The 9,898-nt window shown below is 40.1% G+C and overlaps 1 pseudogene; it reads right to left on the reverse strand.

Moving 5' to 3' along the window:
- Positions 1–323: 323 nt before the first annotated feature.
- LOC133101697 (glutamate dehydrogenase 1, mitochondrial-like) lies at positions 324–1,642 on the reverse strand (annotated as a pseudogene).
- Between the last annotated feature and the right edge of the window lie 8,256 nt (positions 1,643–9,898).

Raw genomic sequence — 9,898 nt, forward strand, 5'->3', positions numbered from 1 at the left:
CTGTATTTGATATCTTAACCTTAATTGCTTTCTTAAAGGGCTGATTTGGATTGACTTGTTGAGAATAATGTCCATAAGAGAAAAAGATTTCTGTGGTTACAAAACTTCTGATAGGTTTGCAGAAGTTACAGGTAAATAGGGCAGTGAAGAAGTAAACCAGCTTCACTGTATACCCCAAAGACTTTCTCAATGGTACTGACATAGGCAGCCAATTCTAGGTTATACTTTGTGGCCATGGGCATGATTTGCCTGTCAGAAAATCCCATAGTGTAAACTAAACCAAACTACACAATGTCTTTCTTGGATGCACCTGATACTCTGTTTTAGAACCCTCTGTGGGTACAACGAGAATATTTCCACCACGCTTTGATCCATGGATTGAACCCGGATTGATCCATGTTGTAATTTGAAGTCTTCTAGTTCCTTTGGGTCAATGCCATCTGAATTTCATATGCTCCCATTAGCTTCACCACCATCAACACATTTAGCACCAATATGATGTAAATATGTCACAGAGTACAGGCCCACATTGCCAAATCCCTGAATAACAAATGTTTTATCTACAAACCCTGGGGTCACGCATAAAATGCTCATGTAAGAAGCTTCATTGAGGAAGTTTTCAATCCCATGGCAAACACCACGGCCAGTGGCAGAGGTACATCTGTGGATACTACCCTGACTGATGGGTTTACCATTAATAGCAGGCATGTGCATTAATATCTAAGTGCCCTATGGTGCTGGCATAGGTGTCAGCAATCCAGGAGCCTTCTCACTCACCTGTGCCCCTGACTGGGGAAGGCACATCAACGCCAGGACCAATAAACTACCCTTTTTTGGTAGTTCCATGGTGAACCTCCTTGTGATCTTTTCCAATTTATTATCGGTGTGGTTCTTGGGATTGATTTTAACACCAGCTTTAGCACAGTCAAATGGTACTTCAACCACAGCACATTTATACGTCATCAGAGAAGCCAAAGCTTTTACTTCATCTACACCCACATCTTCACAGTAGCGGACCCTTCCTTTGCAGGGCGTGCAATGCTGGCTACTCTGGGCCCGGTAGCCCTCAGGGATCTCCCGGGAGCCGCCGTCGTCAGGATGGGGAAGGACAGCATCAGCACGTGGTTGCGGGGTTCATGATTCTCAGGATGCCACGCCCCGGTTCCGCTTCTGCTCCTCGCTCTCCCACGTGTTGACGTCTGCCATCAGCTTGTCTTCCATGATGCGCTCTAGCACCGACCACGGTCGAGGAAACCCTCCACCAGCTTGAAAAGGCTGTTTCATCGCGGTTGCTATGGTGTAGCCAGGTGGGCGGAGCCGGCCCGCGTAGTTGGACGGCTGCGCAGAAGCCAGGGCGCCGGCTGGCCCTGCGGAGGGACCACCGGGAGAGGCATGCTCCCGGAGGTTCTGGGGCGGGCTGCCTTTTAAGCTTCCAGCCTGCCTCCCTGTCCTCTCCCTCCTCGTCACCCGCAACCTGATCTGGAGGAGCAGGCTCAGTCTGTTGCTGCCAAACAACACGTGGAAACGGTGGTGTGAAACCGGGCATCCCGCGCGCCGGGCCTGGGCCTCCTCTCGCCTCTCCTGGGCCCACCCGCTGGGCGCGGGGCGGCGGAGGAGCTCTCCCTTCATTTTTGAGGTACATTTTCTTTCATTTTGAGGTACATTTTGATGTATAGAACTCTAGTTTGCATTTATTTTCTTTCATCATTATCAGAATATTAACCCATAAGTCTTAAGGCTTCTATCACTTCTGTTGGGAAATCAATTTCAGTCTAAAGTTGGCTCCTTCGAAGGCAGGCTCGCCTTTACTTATTTCCCGGGTAAAAAGTACAAATGGAGGTCCTTGACCCAAGGCTCTTTTTTGTCGCACCGTTGGGTCTTTCATGAACTGAGAAAGTCAGTGCATGCTTCCATAATTCAGCACACACCGTCGAGCTCCCTGCACACTCCTCACGCCTGGTGTGCACACTTCTATGGAAAGAGGGCTGTGAGAACCGGAAATGGACCTGAGGCTGTTTGGGCAGGGATTTCTGAGGTCCAGCTCTTTGGAGCAGGAGATACAGAGTGTGCCGGCTGTGGGTGGGTGTATCAGCTAGACTCTGCAGGACCCTCACCCTGTGAAGAGTGATGGGTGGGAAGGAAGCCAAACAAGCCCTAAAACAGAAGTCCAGGCCTGGACCACAGTTGCCTGTGTCTAAAGGTGGTAGTGTTATGGACCTGGGTTCTTAGACTGTTTAATCAATATAAATTGATAAGAGTCCAGGCAAGAAATTCAGGCAAGGCTTTATTGGGACTCGTGCTGCAGCACGAGGGAGTGAAAACAAGTAACAGGTGCCCTTGCTTGCTCACTGAGGGCGAGCTGGTCCCTTAAATGGGGTGAAGGTAGGGGCAGATCTGTGGGTCAGGCCAGCGGGTGGCTTAGGTGGTCTGCCCACTCCCTTGGTGGTGCTGTGTGCAGGGATCATGGGTAGTACCCTGTGTTTGCTCCTGACACCTCAGAAGTAGCAGTTGGGTTTTGGTCTTTCTGTTTTGCCCCAGCTGCACATGCCTGCAGTTATTTTCAGCCCCTTATAGTTTCTTTGTATTCTGTTGCTGAAGGAGACTTTGTCCAGGTGCAAGCACTGCGGCAAGGGGTCCCAGGCCCCAGCTCCCAGCCTGTCTCAGTACTGTTTAAAGGTAATTTGTCTTTTGTCTCAGGCTGTTTAAAATTTTTTCTTTTTGCCTTTAGTTTTTAGTAGTTTATTATAAATGTCTAGATTTGTTTTCTTTTGTATTTATCTTGCTCGAGGTTCGTAGTGGTTATTAAACTACTCTCTCTTATCTCTAAACCCACCCTTATGCTTTGTGATGTGCAGAATATGGAAAGTATTTTCTTCTTTGACATCCACCTCCTCTTAGGTTGTGGCACTAAAGGGAGACTACTTGCTGTTTCTGTTCGCATCACCCCAGCAATAGCTGGGGTTCCACTTTCAGCTTTTTCTCAGCACTCCTGGAACTAGCTTCCTCATGCCCTCTCAGCCATAGCAGGAACAAGTAAGCTCCCCTTCCCAGCTTCATAAGACCCCTTCTCTGAGCTCCTGAGATGGCAGCACAGATGGGCAGCACCCTGCTTAAGGATCTGAGTCCCAGCTCATGGAGAATCTCTTGCAGGCTTTCAGTTGCTGATGTTCCAACCTCTTCTCTTTGTTCCCTTAGCCCCAATTCTGTGATTACTATCTCTGTATTACCATAATGTTCCCTTTTCGCTTTTCCAATTTTTCAACTTCTGTTTAACTACATTTTCATACTAAATTTTATTGCTCTGTCCCATTCTGTCTGTCCTTTCTATGACTCTAAATATACATATGTTAGATCTTACCATTTCCCATAAGACTTTGATGATTTTATGCTGTATTTCTCATTTTTTTGGTCTCTGTCTTTCAGTCAGGATATTTTCTGTTGACCCACATTCTAGTTTTATTCATCTTCTCTTCTTCTGTTTCTAATCTGCTTAATTTTGGTTATTATATTTTTCAGTTCTAGAGTTTACTTTTGGTTCTATTTTATAGAATCCAATTCTCTAGAGACATTCTCTATTTTGCCATATATTTTCTTGAACACATTAATCAAACTCATTTAAAAGTGCACGTCTGAGTAGATAACAAGTATTGTCAAGGATGTGGAGAAAAAGGAACCCTTGTGCACTGTTGTTGGGAATGTAAATTAGTACAGCCATTATAGAAAACAGTAGGGAGAGCCCTCAAAAAATGAAAAATAGGACTGACATATGATTCAGCATCCTACTTCCAGCTATATATCCAAAGGAAGTGAAATCACTATCTTGAAGAGATATCTGCATTACTGTGTTCATTGCAGCATTATTCACAATAGCCAAGACATGGAAAGACAACCTAAGTGTATGCCAGTGAATGAATGGATAAAGAAAATGAGGTATAGCTATACAATGGAATATTATTCAGCCATAGAAAGAAGGAAATCCTACCATTTGTGACAAAATGGATGGACCTAGAGGGCAGTATGGTAAGTGAAATAAGTCAGAAAGAAAGACAAATACTGTATGATCTCACTTATATGTAGAATCTCAAAAAGCTGAACTCTTAGAAACGGAGAGTAGATTGGTGGTTTCCAGTGGTTGGGGGTTGGGGGAAATGAGGAGATGTTGGTCAAAGGGTACAAACTTCCAATTATAAGAAGAATAAGTTCTGGGGATCTAATGTACAGCATGATGACTAGTTAATCTAGTACAGTTAATACACTGTATTACATTCTTTAAATTTTCTGAGAGTAGATCTTAAATGTCCTCAACACACACACACACAAAATGGTAATTACATGAGGCGATGGATGTGTTAACCTTATTGTGGTAATTATTTCACAATATACATGTATATCAAATCGTCCTGCTGTGTGCTTTAAACTCACACAATGTTGTTTGTCAATTATATAAATCTAGAAAAAAGGCAACTGTTTATTGAACAAATAGATGAATGAATATGAAAATGAAATAAAGTAAAATGCATGTTAATAACTCTAATATCTGAGATCTCCAGTGGATCTGTTCTGTGGTCTTTTATTTTTCTTTTTTTGGTCATTTGGTCCCATCTTAAGGAATACCTGACATTTTTAGAAATGAAATTGAGACTCTGGCTGATGTTATCTCAGTCCAGAAAAGGATGACTTTTGCTTTGTGCAGGCATCTAGAGTCAAATCATCTTAATCCAATCTGGCATTGAGCTGTTTCAGAATTGTGTTTCCAAATTGTTGTGAGACTGTTCTATTTCTTGTTCAGTATTACTCCTGTGGTATAGTGCTTCTGTGACCTTCCATGGCTCTAGCTAAAGGGGTAATTACCACTTACCTCTTCTTGGTGGACCCTCAGCTCCAATTTCAAACTACAGTTATATCTGCTTGGCTTCTCAGATATAACTGTACTCATAGACTCTACTTTCTGTTCAGCTTTTTACCCTTTTATCATGTGCTACATATGGCATTTACGTATCTCATGGGGAAAATTGATGCAGAATGTTGGGCTCACCTTAAAACATTTTGCTCCTTTTGGGGCTCTTGACCCAACGAATCCTGCCTGCCTTGGTAGCCCTGAATTTTAAGTTTTGTGTCCGTATACCCATGAACTGCCAAAAGCTCAGCTAAGGTTCTCAGCCTCTTGGCTATCAGTCTCTGCTAGGCTTCTCAGTCTCTTGGCCATGTACCACTTACACATAGACAAAGGCCTTGAGGAGACAATTAATACAGAATATCAAGCTCGTCTCAGTACTCTTCTCTTCCCTCTGAGGTCTTGTTCTCTGACTCTTGACAGCCTTGTTAGACTTTCCAATAATTTAAACAAATACTTTTTGCGTTTCATTTATCTTTTTCTAGTTCTCAAAAGGAATGTTGATAGATAAAGCTGGCTCTACATGATCAGGAGTGAGGTGTCTACATTCTTTATAACTCAGAAAACATGAGATTTCTAGAATGATGGCCTAACTTTGTAGGTAAAGCCTTGAATTCCCCAAAAATCTTAGTTTGGGCTGTATCAAATATTTCTCTGTCATTTGACTCTTGGTTGCCTTTCTCTGGATGTTCCACTTTCATCTCTGTGATAACTAGGTAGTGTGAGGTGATTTAAAGAGAAATTCCTTTCATTTTTCAAATGATTTTCGGGGGGAGGGAGAAAGAAAGGGGGTGAAATCTGGCTTGACAAGAGCTGGCAAACCATTCCCTGTCCCCCTCTGCACCTTTCTCTTATAACCAGAAAAATTACATGCATTGACAGTGCTCCTAACATTCCTATTCCAGATTTCTAAATCTTTCAACAAAGTCCTTTAGGAATATCGGGATCCGTACCATTCCCTATTCAGAGATGACATTTGAGTGACTGCTTCTATTAATTTCTGCCATTAATATTCAACTCTCTGAGTATATATAGTTGAGGCTTGTTCAGCAAAAGACAGACAATGTCCTAAGGCACTTGTTACAGCTGTGGCCAAGTACTACACAGTTGCTGCCAAAATACGTTTGTTGTACAGTGGCTACTTGGATTCTGTATCTTTTCTTGCATAATTGGGATATTTAAAATATTTTCTCTTAATGGCGACAACACATTCCCAACTTTCCAATTTCTGCCTTGAAAAACTGTTACCAAACACAAGTTTGTGTGCCTGATGCACAGTGAGGCCAAACAAACCAAAACGTCAGAGTTTGGAGCAGAGAAAGGTTTATTGCAGGGCCATGCGAGGAGAATGGGTGACTCATGCCCCCCCAAACCCCCGAACTCCCCAAAGGGTTTCAGCAAAGCATTTAAAAAAAAATTTTATAATGAAACAGATTAAGTTGAAACATTACAGATTATATGAGCACTATTCTTTCTATGTCTTTTCTAGGTGTCCATATGTATATTTTCCTCTAAATATATATGCTTTACTCTTTGAAAATAGTATTTTACCGGAAAGCTGAGGAAAGTCTGAATTCATGTTTAATTCACAGAATTGCCTCAACTCAACAAATGTTTGGACTTAAGAAAATTACAGTTAGGTCTCCAGGCATCCTTTTTTTTTTTTTTTTTAAACATCTTTATTGGAGTATAATTGCCTTACATTGTTGTGTTAGTTTCTGCTGTATAACAAAGTGAATCAGCTATACGTATACATATATCACCATATCCCCTCCCTCTTGCGTCTCCCTCCCACCCTCCCTATCCCATCCTTCTAGGTGGTCACAAAGCACTGAGCTGAGCTGATCTCCCTGTGCTATGTGGCTGCTTCCCACTAGCTATCTATATTACGTTTGGTAGTGTATATATGTCCATGCCACTCTCTCACTTCGTCTCAGCTTACCCTTCCCCCTCCCTGTGTCCTCAAGTCCGTTCTCTACATCTGTGTCTTTATTCCTGTTCTGTCCCTAGGTTCTTCAGAACCATTTTATTTTTTTAGATTCCATATACATGTGTTAGCATACGGTATTTGTTTTTCTCTTTCTGAATTACTTCACTCTGTATGACAGACTCAAGGTCCATCCACCTCACTACAAATAACTCAATTTCGTTTCTTTTTATGGCTGAGTAATATTCCGTTGTATATATGTGCCACATCTTCTTTATCCATTCATATGTCAGTGGACATTTAGGTTGCTTCCATGTCCTCCTGGCTATTGTAAGTAGTGCTGCAGTGAACATTGTGGTACATGACTCTTTTTGAATTATGGTTTTCTCAGGGTATATGCCCAGTAGTGGGATCAGCAAAGCGTTTTAAAGGCCAGGTGAAGGAGGGGTGTGGTTAGTTGTTGCAAACTTCTTGGTGTCAGAATCCCTTGTTCTTATAGCTGTCCCTGTAGATCAGGTCATGATGTTCCTGGAAACCTCCAACAAGACAAATATTATTCTCTGTTCTACAACTTTTTATTTCTATATGAATGGAAAAATGTTACACCCTTAAAGGTCAGAGCCTTGAGAATGGGCTATCCTGTATATTTCAGGCTATAGGCAACATTCTTTTTTTTTTTTTTTAATTAATTAATTAATTTATTTTTACTTTTTGGCTGTGTTGGATCTTCGTTTCTGTGCGAGGGCTTTCTCTAGTTGGGGCAAGCGGGGGCCACTCTTCATCGCAGTGCGCGGGCCTCTCACTATCGCGGCTTCTCTTGTTGCGGAGCACAGGCTCCAGACGCGCAGGCTCAGTAGTTGTGGCTCACGGGCCTAGTTGCTCCGCGGCATGTGGGATCTTCCCAGACCAGGGCTTGAACCCGTGTCCCCTGCATTGGCAGGCAGATTCTCAACCACTGTGCCACCAGGGAAGCCCATATAGGCAACATTCTTAACTGGAAGCAAAGGCAATAGAATACAAAGGTTAAAGTAAAAGAAACAGATCTAATACGGAGTCAGATTTGTTCTTCCCTGTTACAAAACTGGTTCTATGATTTGCCCCAAGGGTTGCAAGATTTATGCAGGATGTATCCTAGAGAACAACACTGTGTTAAATCCATGTTCTTGGAAAAGTGGACTTCTGTTTATAGGTTTTTAAAAGCATCACATATGGGTTTAGAAATTTTCTACAGATCATAAATATAAAAATATTTTCTGTAGGTCACCAATACAAAAAAAAAAAGGTGAGGGGAAGGGAAAGGAAATCCTTGCCAATTTCTCATTTCCTTTTACTAATAAAAAATGAAAACAAAAGTATCTTCTGTTTTCTATACAGAATGTATAGGTGCACTATTACTGTTTAGCCAAAGAGTGCTGAGTTCAATTGAATTCCATTATAAGGTATTGGTTAGAAAAAGAAAATTATTGTCGCAACCCCAGTCTGACAACCAAGAACTGCTATTTAAATGCCCTTGGATGTAATTTTACCCAATGCACTCACTTTATACTAGGACATTATTCTAATAATATTAAAAAAAATCCCTAAACAGATTTCATTAAAAACATTGAATTTAAAGAAACTATGATATTGAATGCTTTGACATGACCAAACTGTTTCATTACAGCAGTGTCAGGGGTCCATAAGTTATTTATGTCTACTTTTATGGACATTAAAATAGAATGGCATCCTCTTATGAACTATATTTATCATATATTACATTTACATATATTATTTCATTCAATTCTCTCAAAAACTGTGATGAGTATAATAATTATTATCTCTATTTTCTAGATGAGGAAGCTTAAGCCCAGAAATGCCAAGCTAACTTGCACAAAATTCCACAGCTGTTAAATAACAAAGATAAATTTCAAATCAAGGGAGCCTAACCCAGAGCCTGTAGAGTTAATCACTACAAAATATGACTTTATAAGAAATATATCAGTCAAAACATTACTTTATAAGAAATATATCAGTGTTTAAGTAGGGTGTGTTTTAGGAATTGTATTCCAACTTGGCAGATAAAGAAGTGCTTCCTTGAGAAAGTGATATGTAAGATAGACTAGAAGGATGAGTAAGAGTTATGTCAAGGTTTGGAAAATTGAGCTGAGACAAGTTCCAAGTGAGGGTAGAGTAACGGCACTATATATCCATTGTCCCAAGATGAAAAAATATGACCTACTCCAAGAACAGAAAGTAACCTGGTGTGCCTGTGGAATAATTTTTGACAGACTGGTGAGGAAAATTTTGAGGGTAGAAAGTTAGAATGGACCACATGGTGATTGAGTATTCCTTATTCCATGTAAAGAAATTTGGACTTGATTATGTGGGTGATGGAGCATCACTGAAGTGCTTTAAGCCAAGGAGTTAGTTAAATATATTTCATTTTGGAAAGATCACTCTGTAGTTATGTTTTGTTTTTGTATTTTTGCCCCCACTAGTTTTCTAGGAAAGAGCATTTTGTTATTGAAAAATTCTAATGTTGAGCCCAAATTGGGTCACTCAAGCTTTCCATATTAGTCTTATTTCTATTCTCTCTAATTAACATAGAATGTAATCTAAATGACATACATGTCAAATTTAGATATTATGATGGAATTAACATAATTATGGGAGAAAAATATGTGTATACCATAAAGATAAGATGTAAAAAAAATCTAAATATGTTTTTATTTTTTCCTTTAGTTTTCACAACTTCTGGTTAAGTTTGATTGTTAATTCATTATAGGAACGTAAAGTACTAACTCTTGTTTTCTTCAAGTTATCCTGCTTGTTTTCTTAAAAAAATATTTTTATTGTAAATTAGAATATATATTATGTATAAAATGTATATTTTGTAAGTTTTACATACATATGATATTAGACATATATTTGTAAGTATTATATATATATATATATATATATATATATATATATAAAACCTAAAAAAGTTTAACCTGGTGTTCACATAGTTTCTTCACTGTAAAGTTACTTTTTCCTTTGTAATTAATAATTTGTAGAGAGGTAGTTTGAGACTATGTAAATACCTTGTTCCTTATTAA

Source organism: Eubalaena glacialis, chromosome 11 (genome assembly GCF_028564815.1).
Source record: "Eubalaena glacialis isolate mEubGla1 chromosome 11, mEubGla1.1.hap2.+ XY, whole genome shotgun sequence".
Taxonomy (NCBI): Eukaryota; Metazoa; Chordata; class Mammalia; order Artiodactyla; family Balaenidae; genus Eubalaena; species Eubalaena glacialis.